Source organism: Trematomus bernacchii, unplaced genomic scaffold (genome assembly GCF_902827165.1).
Source record: "Trematomus bernacchii unplaced genomic scaffold, fTreBer1.1, whole genome shotgun sequence".
NCBI lineage: Eukaryota > Metazoa > Chordata > Actinopteri > Perciformes > Nototheniidae > Trematomus > Trematomus bernacchii.
In genome coordinates this window covers 2815424-2832498 of record NW_022987662.1, presented here as the reverse complement: position 1 = coordinate 2832498, position 17075 = coordinate 2815424, and the positions used below count along the sequence as shown (strand labels likewise).

The window sequence follows — 17075 nt, the reverse complement described above, 5'->3', positions numbered from 1 at the left end:
TAGAGGGATATGAGGCATGGCTAGAATGGGCGATCTGTTTGGTATTTTGAGCAAAACACTTCATAGACATGTTTTTTATATATTTGTATATATCTGAGACCTATGCTATTGCCTAAAAATAGCATGATAGGTCCATTTTAAGATTTAATGTTGTACATTTTAATTTTGAGTACCATCTCGGTGAGCTACAGAGAGCTGTAGTCTAGTTTATAGGCTTTAAAATGTGTATGACCTCTGTGTTTTACACCTCCATTTTAGCAGCCGTTTTTGTGTGTCTGTCTCATTGCTTTCAAAAAGTATGAGTCACGAATATAAAACATTGCATTTCCATATTTGTAACTAATGTCTTCCCGACTCCATTGATTAAGTTCGTTGTGACTCATGGTTCATTTCTTGTATTTGACTGAAAGCTGGCATATGTACATTTATTTCTATAAACATTTGAAATATTCAAACCTGGCCTTGACGAGAGATGAAAAATAAAGCAGCTCTCCTCTGACTGCGGGTGTGTGGATCTCTTGTACATACAAAGCATCTAAGAGATGAAAGGAGGAGGGAAAGCTTCAGTGCTGCTAGGATCAACCTCTAATGGTTTAATCTAAAAGAAAGGTGTATTAACTGAGGGCTGCAATCAACCTAAAATGACCCCCACCTGGTGTTAGCACATTTTGTAATGTGTTTTGAAGATGTTTATTGAACCAAAGTAATAACTGTATGCAGGTTGTGTGCTTTTGGTTTGAAGAAAACAGTATCGTATCGTGTGAAGTTTATTTGTCTGTGAATAAATATGACTATTGCTGAAGATCGCCTGACTTTAAACATGGAGGTTAGCTGTGAAGCTAGCAGCTGCTCAAGCTTAAGAAGTGCTGACCTTTAAGGTGGACCAGCTGTTCTCATGTGGCACGCCACTTCACTGCACTTTGAAACGGTGTCATTCCATCATTATGGAGGCGTGTGGCGCAGTGGCTAGAGCGTTGGTGTTCGGATCAAGAGAGCACAGGTTCAAACCCCACTGCAGTCAGCATGTCGTTGTGTCCCTGGGCAAGACACTTCACCCCAAATTGCCCACAGTATTCAGTATGTAAGTCGCTTTGGATAAAAGCGTCTAACAAGTAACATGTAATGTAATATAATTATGCTTCAGAAATTATGAAAAAAATTACAATATTATTGTTCATTGTTATTATTTCTGGTACAATAAAGTCTATCGTCCAACACAACTAGAGGGAGACAATAAGATGGCTCACAGATTTAAACACTTCCTACTGTGTGTCAGGTGTCCAACAAAACAAATGCATAAAATGACGGTGAAGTACCAGTGTGAAATGCATGTCAATGTCATTTACCAAATACAGTAATAATAGCAACACCTTTGCAGCAATCCAATATAATAAGCATTAGATGAATAGATATGTTGTTTGTATACAACTGACATGAGAACTAAACTTGTAAATACTGTTGATCCAGATTCAAACAAAACTCCTATGAATTATTGAACTGCTGTGCTCTCCACCATCACGTTGGCTTCAAACCGCTCACACAGGAGGTATCTGGGTCGAGGGTGCTCTGATAAATCAGGTCCGTACAACCAATTGGCCTCGTAACAGGGTGATTTATTATTTATTGCAAGCAGAGAGGATTTTGGGAAGGTGGGGGTTGGTCTGTTTGTTGGTAGATAGGTAGAATGCCAGCCTGATACATCCTTTATGGACTATTTGAAGTCACTTTATTACACACAATTGACTTTCCTGCTAATTTAAACATCGCTATGCAATGCATGTTTGAGATGTTGCTGACACAGATAGCTCCACATTGCACTGGTTGATTTGGGAATAGAGTATTTCATTGATCAAATGGAGAGCTGCTGGTGGTGGTGTAAGATACTTGTTTTTGCATCTGCAGCCCTGATTTTACAGAACACTAATTGTGCATGAGGTTCAGCTATAGCATATGTATTGTTAAGATTTTGGGATATTGTGCCATGCCGTTCTACTTAGGAAACCCCATTCATTTCAGGCTGTCCATCCATCCATCCATGAGACAGGCAGGTGGCGGCTAAATGGACACAACACATGTTCAAACTATTCCTGGATCACAAAAACAGTGGGCATTAAACATCCATGGCACAAAAAAAAACATTTGTCCTAACTGAAATGTGAGGTTTTATATAACTGGTCTGTTTTTGTCAAAAGCTGCAGGGGTGAAACACTTTTACGCAATGTTCTGGCCTAAGCAATACTATAATTGGCCTGAGTGGAGTGGTATAAGGTCAAATTGAACATTGAAAAGTCACAACTGCTGCTCCACTGCTCCAATTTTAAAGAAACAGGAGGTATGACACATGACGCATGTCGGGACTAACCAGCCCAAGGGTCGCCAGCTGTTTTCTTTTCTGAGGACAGAGTGTGTTATGATATTTGATATCAAATATATGTGTACAACTGAGGTTCCTTTCTTGTTTTTACTTCCCTTCTGAATTGCTTGTCAGATGGATGTCTGTTTGGATGTTCTGCTCTGTGAAATTAAGCCGAAGCTGAAAATAAAAGTTTGCCATTTTTAGTCACCTTACATTTTCAGTAGTTAAGATACTATGCAGTTATACGTCAGCTTATTAATCACAATGTGACATAAAAAAAGCTGATCTGGATTCAGTACTGACTGCAATAACAGCCATATTTTTAGATGTGACTAATGAAACATTTGACTGTTTGCCGTCCTTTTTTTTTCTTAAATGGTCAAAAGTAGCTGCTGCTGATGGCAACTAAAAGCTAGGAATTAGTTGCCAATTTCTCCAAATGGATGCCAATGACAACCATTACTGTCCAAGCCTGAATGGATATTTAAATATAAAGATATAATTGATTATTACAGTAGCTTCAACTTCAGTAAACCCAACCTGCGACAGACACAATAGTGAAGAGTCTTCTGAATCTCTGCATTGAAAGCCTGACAAGCATACGTATCTTTCTCTGGAACACCTGGGCACTAGCTGACATTTACTTTAAAACGCATGCTGTCACACCTTGTTCAGTCTTGGGTGTCTCCATAAGACAATGTATGAATAAGTAAATAGTGGAGAAAACACACATGCACTCAGGCACACACAGCATGAACGAGGGTCCTATCTGAGAGGATCCAGTCCATTTGCCACTGCTCTTCCATGCCTAAAAATAAGCGACTGAAACTAACCGAGCTGCAGGCATCATATTGAAAGATCCTCAGAGAGATTTGTCGCACTAATTCCATTCTCAGCTCAAGTATTGGTGTAATAATAGCTAAAGATATTAGGTACTGAAATAGCAACAATTCAATTAGGACGTGATTTTGCAGCTTATACAGTATTTTCTTAACAAGTTGATTCATCTTGGTTAACTCAAGATCAAGGAGCAACATTTATTTTGCTTATAAACCTCACGTTCACTCAGTAAAACCTTTTCCACAAGGTTTATGAAAAAATAACCAGCCAGACAGAGGCCGCCAGCTATGGAAGATGGCAGATGACAAACAAATTGCCTTAGGGGATGTACAGAATTACAATTAGCAAAACTGTTTAACAGATAATTGCATTGCGCCTGTCAGGGCTGAAGGTCTGACAATGTCGGGTTGCAATGGTAAAAAGAAAACCATTAAATCGGATAAAAATGTAGCTTCATGTAAGCACTCAAACCATTAATATGTCTTCATCAATCAGGGGGTATAAAGGAATCCTGAAGTCAAATGTAAAACCTTTTAAGACCTTTTTTAAGACCCTTTCCATACATTTTAAGACCTCATCGCCACTTCGAGTTCTAACCGGTTACATTGGCGACACACCTTACCTCACATTTACTATATACAGTATTGATTGTCCTTCCTCCTTATCTTCCAACCATTTGGACGCAAACTTGCATTTCCCCATAACGATGTTGTTTAACAACCGGCGTAAACGGACCTTCGCGCGCTATCAAGCAGTGAGCGTGCGATGTCCTGTTCAGATGACGTCAAATCCAATGGGATGCCATAAATAAACTACACAGAATCACACTACACACCTACGCAATGATTACATTCAGGCACACTGTAGAATACAACCTCTTTGGACAATTTATATACTTATTGAAAACAAGCTACAAAATGTAATACCTTGGAAAATGCTGTTTAATACTTTTTAATAGCCTTAATTTTGGCTAAATTGACTTATCAACTTTTAATACTTTTTAAGAACCCCGCGAACACCCTGTCAATCCAATCACATTCAATAGAGCAAAATGTCAGTAGGATAATAAAGCCCACCCTCAGTCAGCTGTGCTCAGGCAGCAGCGATGAAGCCACTTGGTGCTCTGCGAGAGCCACCTCCGCACCGCCACCTCTAATCTGTGCCAATCAGATGATGCTAAACAGCCATTTGTTGTGGAGTTAGGCAACAGTGCACGCCCCCTCCTCATTCCAACAGCCAGTGCAGACCCGAGCAAAATGCTGGCAACGGAGCAGAAAAGCAAGGCACAGCAGTGATGGTGACAGAAATAGCAGAGTAGTGAATAATAGAGAAAAAGAACTGTGGTGTAATTAACACGGGGGCTCTGGGCTGATGCACTGTAGAGAGATAAAGAAAAGAAGTGAAGAGAGGGCGGTGAGGGAGAGGATGGAGAAGATGTGTGCAAGAAATTAAATAAATAAAGAAGTGGGGAGTTTAGGAGAGGAACATTCTGTAAAAAAAGGAAAACAAAAAGGCAAACTGAGAGGAAGTGAGAGAGAAAACTAAATTACAGCCCAGAATATGTTATAGGGCCTATTCAAATTACATTCTATGTTTTTAGAAATCAATATATACATAGATGATAACATATAACCCAGAAGCAAGTACATCTTAACACCTCACTAGCTCGGTTTCAATTCTGTTCTACCTAGTGACAGGGTACTTTTTCATTAATATGAAACAAGGTCTCAGAGTAAATGGGGATGTGTTGTTATCCATTGCCCCAACGTACAGGTGACTTCTTTAGCCACTGAGAGAAATCCATGGATTACAGACTTTACAAAAAGAGCTGCAGATTGTCAAAATGGCGCTGCTGTGCGTGGGCAGGAGCAGCACTGCAGTAAGGAGAGGAGTGAGTAGGAGAACTGAAAGCTGCTCACTCTTCAATGCGTGTGTTTGTGTGGCTTCAATGCCAGAGGACAGAGCATGTATCTAGACAGACAGCAGCATGGACAGCAGAGGAGAAATAGCATGTATGAAAAATGACAGGAAGTAAGGAAAGGATATGAATGAATGAAGCCACAGAGGAATAATACAGCTTCTCACCTGAGCTGTCAATCTTAGTATATGCACATTAAAGCTGAATAAATCTAGAATTCTTTTCCAACCGTTCCTTTTCTCAAACAATAAAATAAGCTTTTCCCCAAACATTCACTAGAAAGAATGGTTTGTTGTGTGCGAGGTGAAACAGAGATTTTGCAAAACAATGATGCATCCCTCTCCAGTCAAGTAATATTATTCTCGCCTCTAACCGTCTCTGTAATGTGTCTTGAATGTCAATATATATACAGTATATCATAACATTGCAATCATAAAATAATGATTTTATCAGCACTGCACACAGCAGTCATATAAGCCGTCAACAAATGCCAATGTTTTACCTTTTCCCTTATCGGATAACGTAACTTCTTGTTATTTATTGGTCAACATATACTCCAAAATGTCAAATATGCTTGAGGTCATTTTGGCCCGCCTATTTATCTCTTTGGCTCTGATGGAAACTATATTGCTTTTGGATCAGTTGATCATTAATCAGTCTGCATAATAGCAGCAACTCCATTACAACCTTAAAAGGAGCATTTCTTTTGACTCACAAGATGCAAATGGATGCATCTTATCAGAAGGGGGGGAAAAGACAAACTAAAGTGGCTTATTGTAACTGTTTATACCTTGCAAAAAGCTGTAGATAAAGTAAAAGTGTAATACACGTGGCTGTGACGTGCAGTGAACAATTAATAAGGAAACCTGGTTCCTTCCTGTTGCTTTCCAACAGCCTTTGCTTCAGCCAAGAAAGCGGTCTCACATCCCAACAGGAAACACATCTCTGCCACTTCCTGTTTCCCGTGAGGAAGGGACAGGGCAGACAGGGAATGGGTAAGCTTGTCAAACACAGGATTAAGTCTTGGTAGGCGTGACTTTCAAGAAAAGAAAAAAACACTTGCAAACTGGTTCTGCAATAAATGGCAGATTATCTGCTTAAGTGTTAATGTGTGTTAACACTACTCTGCTGTTTCTACAACACATGCTCTGTTTCCATTAGCGCTACCTGCTGCTGCTATTCTTAACTTGTACTACTGTAACTCAGAGAGACTTAACATTAAAGTGTGACTTATTAATTGTAAAAAGGAGGTTCCTATACTGTATGTTTCACAAACTATTTTTGCTTATAGAATCTGCGTTGTCTACTTATTCCACCTTTTACTGTTTAGCCCTACGCAACATCTGTATGCGACATCTATATAAATAAACATAGAAACATGGTAGAGGCAATAACAGGATGTACCATACCTGCAACAAACGTTAAGCCTGGTTTCACAAGCTGTGCAGGTTTAACTGCCACACAAACCAGTTGTATTGTAAAATCACAAGCATATCCTATCACAGTAGAGTTGTCCAAATGTAACAGTGATATTGCACAAACGTGAGACGTCATTCTTGTCATCATCTATTTAAGAAGGCATTTTAACAGTAGCAAATAATAGTGTTAAGCTTTCTTAGCCAAATGTTTTCATAATCATTCATTAAATGGGCCATCTGTAACAAAATAAAGAGTACCATGAAATTGTATTCTATGAATTGTATCTTTTTGTCCATGTAAATGTTATCTGTATTGAGCCTATCTATCCAGAACATTCTCCAAACACTGTGGGGAGAGCCCTGCACAAGATCATCTGTCCTGTCACGCCCCCCCCCCAAACAAGCAGCCCACGTCTTTAAAATTGGTCAAAAGGGAAAGAATTGCAATAATGAGCCGCAGAATCTTCCGGCTTGACCTAGAAAGCTGGCAAAGCAACAACGTACATGTCATACTTCTCTCTCTCTCTCTCTCTCTCTCTCTGTCTGCAGCTATTAGCCATAAGGCAGCAAAGGTGAATAATATCCGACTCCACATGATGCACCATTTACTGAAATTGACATTGGACAGCGGTGACCCATGGTGAGTCAGAGGCCATTGTCAAAACCTACACACTGATAATAGACCCTGTGGAAGTACGGAATACATTGCCGTATTTGTATTAGTGCTCCTGCTGACAGGTAGGCAGAGGTTTTTGCCCAATTATAGAGGGAAAGGGATGAAGCTAGATAAGGCGGGCCACTAGAACAGAACCTAATGAGGACGTGGTATGATTGCTACGGGACTGGATAGACACGCGCTCATTTTGAGCCCACAGTGAGCGCATTCGATTGGTAGAGAACGGCCGAGTTGAAGTGGCACAGAGCGATAGAGATGGATGGGGAGAGATAATGGAAGTGAGAAGGATTGATTCCTCACTCAGTGTGAGAGCATGTGGGAGGAGATGAGATGTTGAGACTGAAAGTGGGAAAAAGAGAAATGGATACAGAAAGTAAGTGAGTAGTCAGTCCATCCAGTCAACTACCCTCGCTCTCGCTTTTTTATCCGTCCATCCATCCAACTAATCACGCCGCAGCTAGCAGAGGCAGCGCTGGGGGGAAATCGTCCATAATGATACAAGTCCTCAAAGTATAGTCCCCCCCCTGCATGCAACACATTAAAGCCTGTAATACAACCAACACTTTGTGAAGGCCGTGCAGTGTAGCGTTTCACTAGAGAGAGAACAAAACCTGGAAAACAATGCCCAACACAAAACGGCAAGGGAGTGCTCAACGAGAGACCATTTCCATTCAGACATTTAATGGATCCGTGTGGATAGCTGTTCATTGTACCAGACTGAAAAGAGACATAGCTATCCTTTACATCCACATATAGGAATACATCCTTACGTAATCAGTGGTGCACTTTGTGAGAAAGGTTGGTCGGTGAATCCTACAGAAGCAGTACACGATCCATTTAGCGTATATCACTGTACACAAAAAAACATGGTCCTTGAAAAGGTGTTTTTTGAAGTTTGAGGTACAATTCCACTCCCTCCTGTTTTGACTATATAATACAATATGACTGGAAATGCTACTTTGCCGCAGACACGGTGACTCGATGCCATCTGAACTGACACTCACTGCCCGGTGCTGAGGGTGTCTGAGTGTGATTGGAATATTTTATACTGCAGTGCTCTCTGTCCAAGTGCGACACACATGTATCTGCTTTTAAAGTACAAAGAATACTGCAAATACATGTTTTAGGCGGTTTTTGTTCAGCCTTATGTATCAGTGCAAAATACAATCTCTTTCCATAGCTTGAAAGTTTCACGATAAAAAACTAAAATGCTTTTAATAAGCCTGAAACTGAACATGGCCTCTGTTGACTTTGCATGTAGAGGGACACATGATATGGAACCATCATGGATTTAAATTGGATCCAATGACAAACATGTTTAACTGAAATCAATATATCTTACTATCTAAGATCATATCTGGGCATAAATACTTGGTTTGATCCAGTGCATTCCCACAATTTATATAAAACATTACAAATAAAAACATATATTTAAGCGCAGTGTCATTATTCTCGCAAAATATTTGTTTACTGTACAAAACAAATGTGGATTTCATCTTCTTTGAGTGACTTCCAGACATCCACTGACTGTGATGACCAATGGCGTTACTTGAACCCCGGCAGCGTTTAATAAAAAGCACTCAAGCACTTCATTTATTTTTGATCTCTCATTATATTCCTTTCTTCCACTTGCTATTATCATCTCCATCACTCTTCCCTGGTGTGTTAGCATCACTCTTTAAACTATCTCTCCTTCCTGGTCTCTCTCCCCCTCCCTCTTCATACTTGTGTGAACATAGTAGTGTCTGTATCTGTGTGTGCGTGTGCGTGTGCGTGTGTGTGTGGGAGGAGGGAGGAGAGCAGCATCTCTGGCTGGAGGAGGAGGTGAGAGAGAAAGAAGCGACAGAGGGAAAGAGAGAGAGAAGCACAGAATTTACTGGAACAACACACGCCGTTTCAATCACATAGATAAGAGCCGCCTACTCACCATGTTTTATCTCAAAGCAGATTACTCCTCATTTGAACAATATATTACATTATAATCCCTAAGTATATTGCATTATTTATAACCTGGGACCACGAGAACATTATCATTTCGATTTTGCCACCCAAAAGGAACTACATTAGAGCTGCTATTCCCACCATCTGTCGAGTGTCTAGATAGATTAACTCCATATCTCAAGTAGGTGGAATTCACTTTTTAGTTACTAGGAAAGACCGGTTTACTTCATTTTGGATAATAGTATTAACAAATTGCAGTGTTTTTTCCTTGTCAACAGATACTAGTGATTAAGGTATATAACAAATGCTCAATAAAATGGGAGGGAGTTTTGATTTCTTATGGGGGTCAAGTGTTTCCCCTAGGATGGAGTCATAGCAGCGGTGCTAAGGCACGCGGGCCCAGCAAAATGTGAGCACGGAGCGTGTGGAATTTTTTAGTGTGTGCGCGTGCGAAGTGCGCCCTGCCAATATGTTTCTATGTGTCTGCCAGCACAAGAAAGGCTCTTGAGGCCTAGTACATACAGTGGCAATGTCTCAAGATTTAGCAAAATACACCTTTATTGAACATACAGTAACACAAATACTACAAATCCACATAACAAACAATCAAAAAGGGTCTGCGCCTCCAACCCATGCATTTCCCCCTTCTCCACCTCTTTACTTCCTTCCTTAGTCTTTTTTTTTTTTTGGTGGATGTGGTCATTTATTAGCTGCAGTTACAGGGGAATACACACACGCAGGATAATTGAATGCTCTATGGCAGGGGTGCCCAACCAGTCGATCGAGATTCCCAGTCGATCGCGAGATGTGTCTAAAAATAGAACAACAATATTCTGTTTTATCGTTAATGTCCCTATAACATAATCTTCCTGTGCCAGAATAATGCACTTGAACGCATCAAAGCTTTGTGATTGGCCGGCGTGACCCCACGTGTCGGGGCGTGGCTGGTGGGCAGTGGGCACTAGTTCGCTGACGTTGTCCGTGGCAACAGGAGTGACAGTCCGCACACACACAAGACCACAATTATGGCAGAAGCAAAAAAGCCCAAAATATATAATTTTCACTCCGAGTGGGAGGATGATTATTTTTGTATCTATTCCAATTCAAAGTCCATCTGTCTCTCATCTGCAATGCGAGCGTGGCTTTATCGAAGAAGGGTAATTTAGGAGTGGCATTTCAAAACAGTGCACAAACGCTACGAGACGGAATTCCCTCCTAATTCTGCCCTACGCTCCCAAAAGGTGAGGGACCTGAAAGGACAGCTAAATGCACAGCAGTCCATTTTCACCAGGCCCAACAACAAGAGCAAGGCTGCTACCATAGCATCTTATCGTGTCAGTCACGTTCTTGCGAAACACATGAAGTCTTTCAAAGACGGCGAAGTTGTGAAAGAAGCATTCCTGGAGGCTGCTGACGCGCTTTTTGGGGACAGTAAAAATAACAGTAGCATTTCAACAGGTTTTTGATATAATAAAAACTCAAGTTAGATACCGTTATTAATCAGCTGTAAGTTTTAGTTTGTTTGAACTTATTCATTATAATTATTGTACAAAATGGTATAAGAATGCAAACATTAAGATCTGTTCTGTTTAAATTGATTATAGTCTATTATCAATTCAGGTTAAGAAACTAGTGTTGCTTGCATCCTATTTTAAAAGGCATTTCTTTAAAATGCAACAAAAAAAGGGTTTGATTCTATTAATTTTGTCTTTTTTATTGCACTTTGGCAGCAGATCCCTGTGTAGCTTCAGATCTGAGTTGTCTTATTAGTAAAACTAATTTATACTTTTGTAGCAACACTATTTTTATATAATGGCAAAGAAAGGGTTCAGTGTCTTTTCTTTTTTCCTGTGTCATATGTGGCAGCACTGTTCAATGTTTCTTGAAAACATTACCCACTGTAGTATGTGACGTGTGAATAAACTCCAACTCTGTATCAACAACACTGTCGTGTAACTTCAGTTAAATACTTGTGTGTGGATTAGAAAGAGGTAAGATAAAGGATCTGCCGTATTTTATGAAGTATTAATCGTACAAAGGTCAGTTTTATACAAGTAGAAGTGTGTATTTACCTGGCTGTCAGTAATGGCTACGCCTCTCTATTTGGACTGGTAGATCTCGGCAGACTGGCAACTTTAAAAGTAGCTCTCGGTTCAAAAAAGGTTGGGCACCCCTGCTCTATGGGATCGTACAATTCTCCGCCAATCTCCAGAACTGCTGTGTAGTACAAAATAATAATCACTGGACGCATTTGGCTAGCTATACAGTTTAGTTACAGTGATTGTGTAGTGGATTAACTAATAAACTATTTTAGAAAATAAAACTTCCATTTCGAATTACAAAAACCTATAATTAAAAGAAACTATACTTGAGGTGATTGTGTCCAAATAAAGTTATCTGTCTGCTTCAACTTGCTGTTGTCTGTCTTGTCAGGCAGCTTTCCTTCAGCTGTGAAATTGACAGCTTTCCCGCGTATCGGTGGCGCGCAAAGTTGCCGCGAGCGCTAGGGGGCGCCACTTATTATTGCGCCGCCGCTATTTGTATATAGGGGAAACACTGAGGTCACTTTTTCAATATACTACGACTACACATGCAGAGCTACAGGTGGTTTGATGAAGAAAAAAGCAAGGAAATACATGTAAGAGATATAAAATTGCATGGAAATAGGAAAAAGTGGCTGGTCATTAGTTCAAGAGGGCATGTAAAAAGGAATGTCTTTCGATAAAAATGTAACAGTAGCCAAATGTCTATCGTCAGCAAAATTCAACCAAAGGTGGAAACAATGACACAGACTAATATTGGTGTTCTTTCTCCTGTAAACGCTCTGTAATAAAGGGTAATTTACTTCAAAAGTGGTCTTTTTTGGAAAGAATAAGTGCATCAGAAGAACAGTTTCCTTGACAACTACAAGTGCCACCTGACGAATGTACCCCAAACTAGGAAAATCCAGCTTATTGTCAGCAGACCCTCAAACCCAACTGAGGCATTTGGATACTCACTGATGATTCCTTGTTGAAGCCAGTAAACTCAGAGACACAGGCTCCCAGGTGACCCTGAAACAGAGACAGGTACTTATTAAGATTAAAATACAATAACATACAATACATCCCTTTGTATTCCAAAATGTTCTATATCTTGGCAGATACGTGCATTTTTTTAAAGGATTGGTAACAAATTACAATCCTTTTCTCCAACAGAACTCGACACTCAGGGGGGACTTGGTTCAGAGCTAAACATCTTCTCTCGAGCGATCACATCACACCAACTGGATTGATAGTAATAATCAGCTAATAATAATACTTTCAGCTCTAAAATAAGCAGAAACCTGACCAGTCCATGGCTATCCGTACTAACTGTGTTGCCTGAACTATAACATCCAGCCTAGACATATTACAATGCTAACAGGCACTGTGCATACCAGGACAGATTGTAATATTCCTCAAGACAAAACCTGTCCAAGTCAGAATTTGGTTTAGGTTTCAGGAAATACGTCAAGACTTTGGAGACTGGTTTTATTTGATACCCTTACCTAAAAGGCTAAACCCCCATGAGAACAATGTTCCACAACAGAGTCATGATGAAAAACATGAAAATAAGAGCCAACAACAACAAGAGCCTTTGGCTTTCCCTTTCAGATCGCAAATTCTGAACTGTAACCCATGGAAAAGTGTGCATGACTAAACGACTGCCTGCTTTTGTTACATTTCATCTTGTTATAATGGCTGAACGAGACACTCTGCATATCCCTACAACATATGGGCCACACTCCCTATCTTTTGCACAGTGACATAAGATCTCTCAGCTTGTTAAATCAGCTTTAAAAGCCTCTGAGAAAACATATCAGTGGCAACTTTGATGGAGTATCTAAAAGTAGTTGTGTTTATCCAAGTTCAGAGACCATCACAAGTCCACTAACAAGACTCTGAAACTCATCCTCATGACTGTAATGATGCATAGAGCCTAATTGTCACGGTCTAATGCATGTCATCCATTAGAGATGATACAGAAGGAACTGGTGCTCATAGCCAGCTTGTGTGAAAGCACAAAAGAAAAGAAGAGTGTGCAAAGTGAAAAAACACAAACCTGCGAGAAAAAACATGCATGCTAACCAGAACAGTTGGTGACAAAGGTTGACAAGAGTGCAAAAAAAGTGTATTCACAGCTCAAATATCAGGCAGTTCTTTCGAAACTCACACCAACACACACTTTTTTTTATCCTTCGCTCTTAGGTTGGCTACATTTCCTGGATAGCAGCAGCAGCAGTCGTCAACTCTTCAGACTTGATATACGTTTCATCTGTGAGGTCTTGTGAATTCCTTTAATTTGTACTCATCACAATCAACTTTAATATCTTGCTTTCAACCAGATATCACCAATCCAGTAACTATCGTGCTGGCCACAATCAGTGTTTCCGCCAGACCAGGGCTGAGAGCAAGAACGTTGTGTCACGTGACTTGAATTTTTGAATTGAGCCGTCCCTTATAGATACTATCTCTTTACGTATGCACACACACACACAATAGACAATAGTAACGTGTGTCAATACATGATACATCATTAACCTAGTATCAAATCACTGCTGCCGACAGGTGCGTATCGGTGGCGCGCAAAGTTGCCGCGAGCGCTAGGGGGCGCCACTTATTATTATTTTAATAAAAAAACTGCCCCCTAGCAGCGGTGTGCATATTTCAGCCGCCATTTTATATATCAAATGGCGGCAAGACCCCGGTTGCGTTCGAATACTCCAAAAAAACAGCTCCTAAGTTCTAACCCTATCGTCTATTCCTTGACCTCGGAGTGAAACGTCATGGGGTTAAGGGATAGTGGATAGGAGAATTCAAAAGGATTTAGGAGAAGAGACTGCGGCACTTTAGAGAATCCGACTGCACTTTCACTATCCGACGTGTTTATGATGCGCCAGCAGGTCATAAATGTGCGCCTGCTGCTGTGGGGAAACTATGGAAACTACAGTTTTCTATACAGCGGACTACAACATGGATGTTTAATAAGAACGAGGGACTACTGTAAACTCATCTAGAGACTCTGCACCGTGCTCTGATGCTGTTGTTTTATGCTTTATGAACGGGGACAACAGAGAAACATATTCTTCATGACCAAAGTTGGAATTGAAATAAAAAAGGAAAGTGAAACTTATGCTCGTCACCCTCTCCCTCCGGTCCACATTAATACAAATGATCCCAATACATATGATTGTATGAAAAGATCTTAAAATCAATACAAATGTATTTATTATAAACGTTAGTCCTTAACATCTATCACTGTGTATATCACCATTCAAACATCTTTTAAAAGTTGAACAAACCCCACACAGCTCAGTAAAGACTGTGAAATGTTGACTTTATTTGATCATTTCAGTAAAAACTAACGTTCATATTTCTCTTTTTGATTATAATACTGATGAACGTTCAAAACAAAGCACTTTGGCAACTTACCACATACGTTTTAAAATGCTTAATAAGCACCGTAACTTTCATGATATCATTTCTCGTTCATAATCGGTTGTTTCCGTGAACGGCCGACTGTTGTGTGACGGCAAATGCTGCGGCCGCAAGGCATTGTGGGGCAGCATTTTCTCCTCTCCTTTCGGTTAGGGAGGTCCAGTGGTTCCTAGGCTAAAGGAGGTTATAAAGGAAGTTTGAAACCTCCTTTCCTTTTAATTTAGAGAATTCGAACGGCACTTATCATGGCTGCCACTGAGGGACTTCCGGGTCATTTCACTCCGTTAGGAAGGTTCCTAAGCTAAATGGACTATTCGAATGCAACCCCCATTTTATATATCAAATGGCTGCAAGACGCCATTTTATATATCAAATGGCGGCAAGACGCCATTTTATATATCAAATGGCGGCAAGACGCCATTTTATATATCAAATGGCGGCAAGACGCCCGCCTGATGGAAACGCTGGCCACAATGCTGGGCAACATGGCTGACATATCTGACAAACATCATTTGTATGGACTGGACTTGACTTGATGTGATTGACAGCTTAATTGAACGAGCTCCATGAAAAACTAATTAATAAATACAGAAAAATTAACCGGTTAAGTATTATTAACATAAACTGGGCTGGCATAATATATTTCTTATGGAAGGTCAAGTCTCTTGTTTGACCAACCTTGAAAAAGGTCTTAAATTGGAGATTCTCTTCAGCGTTTTCTCTTCATTGTCTCATTCAGTAACTGAGATTATAACACACTTGAGTTACATATTTAGTTCCGAGGATATCATCTTGGAAAAAAGTGTTTAACAGCTAGTCTCCAAAGTCATGCCCACTTGCAATTTCAAATCATAAATCAACACCTGGTAATGATTCAGGAAATTGTTTAGCAGAGGTGGTAAGTGACGGACACGTATAACAAATCCCTTCCTGTCATCTGCTGAGATTAATTGGACAAACACTGACAAAAGTCATTAGTTAAGTCACTGGAGGAAGGAGTAAAGAGTTTTCTGAATCAATACATGTGTTTATACTTTACTGATTGATAGAGTGCCTCTGCCCTTTATTCTGAAGGTTAATGTCATATTTTGTAGAAGTGTAATTATTTCCTCTGACGTTAGCGAGGAGGGCGTATCGGCAAATACCAAGATACAAAGTTCTATGTATCGAATATGCTGTATATTCAAGGTCACCTATTGAGCAAAATCCACTTTTTCATGTCTTTCATACATCAACATGTGTCCCCTCTGTGGAAAGAGATTCTGAAACTTTCAGGAAAAAAGATTCTCTCACTTTTTGTCCTGATCCATTTATAATAAAAACCTGTCTGAAAATGAGCTGATCAGATTTTGGCCACTTTATGATGTCATCATGTTTTTTTGGCTTGTGTAACCATTAGCCAATCACCAACCAAGGTAACCCCCCCCCCCCACCGTATCACCTGAATCTCCTCCTAGAGCACCATTGAGTTCTTTCTAACCAAATATCTCTCAGAGGGGCGTGGGGAGGGGCTCCTTATTTTCATCTAAAGTAACAGACAGAGAATCAGCACTTTTGAAACAGGGCTGAAACAGAGGGGATTATGGGATGCTGCAATGATCTGTTTGGTATTTCGAGCCAAACACTTCAGAGACATGTTTTGTATATATCTGAGACCTATAATAAAGTAATGAAAAACAGTATAATAGGGGACCTTTAACATACTATACTACGTTACTCAATGATATGCCTATAAAAAAACTGTGCTGAAACTGCAAATCAACGTGTTGTCCAATAAAAAGCAGCTTCAGGATGATCACCCATTTGAGACAGAAAAAACTGCATTTCCTCTACTCCTAACTTCCTATTATAAATAAACGTATTCTAATATTCAACTCCTGAACTCGCTTCGTAGTCAGATTGATTCTCCAACTCCATTTGTATGTTGTTATTCTAAACAGTCGGCTTCATTACTATCTCTCCATATGCCAAGCTATTAGTACAGCCTCCTAACCGGACCTTGGACTGCTCGTAGTCTGCTATCCTCAGGCTGCGTTCAGCCTAATGAGGCTCGCTAATGGTCCACCCATGTCAATCTGGAGAAAACATTCTCCTCTATGCAAACTGGAACACAGTTGCTCAGTACACTAACTCACACTTTCCACCATCATCAACATTTGCTTAGCTGATGTAAGGACACACATAAGAAAAGCACAATTCAACTTTACGCAATACGTCTGTTTGTCATCCTATCATGCTGTATATTACACTCTGCATTCATCTTTCCCTTATCATTTATTTTCTACACCACTGCTGATTATATTCTTGTGTTTTAAACCTGTCTTGTTATAGTTCAGCTTGTTTTAGATCCCTATAATGTTGGCCCTTAAATAGCTGTATCTTACACTCTGCATTCATCTTTCCCTCAGCTTCCTTTGCACATTGTCTTAATGCTTTTGATGTTTTATGTGAAGTACTTTGAATTGCT

The 17075-nt window shown here is 40.0% G+C and overlaps 1 protein-coding gene across 1 annotated transcript in view; it reads right to left on the bottom strand.

The window, feature by feature from the left end:
* sipa1l1 (signal-induced proliferation-associated 1 like 1) overlaps positions 1-17075 on the bottom strand; it is an 86772-nt gene that overhangs the window by 45838 nt on the left and 23859 nt on the right. The window contains 1 exon segment of the mRNA XM_034135597.1: positions 12149-12202. The gene's annotated coding sequence lies outside the window, so the exon portion shown is untranslated.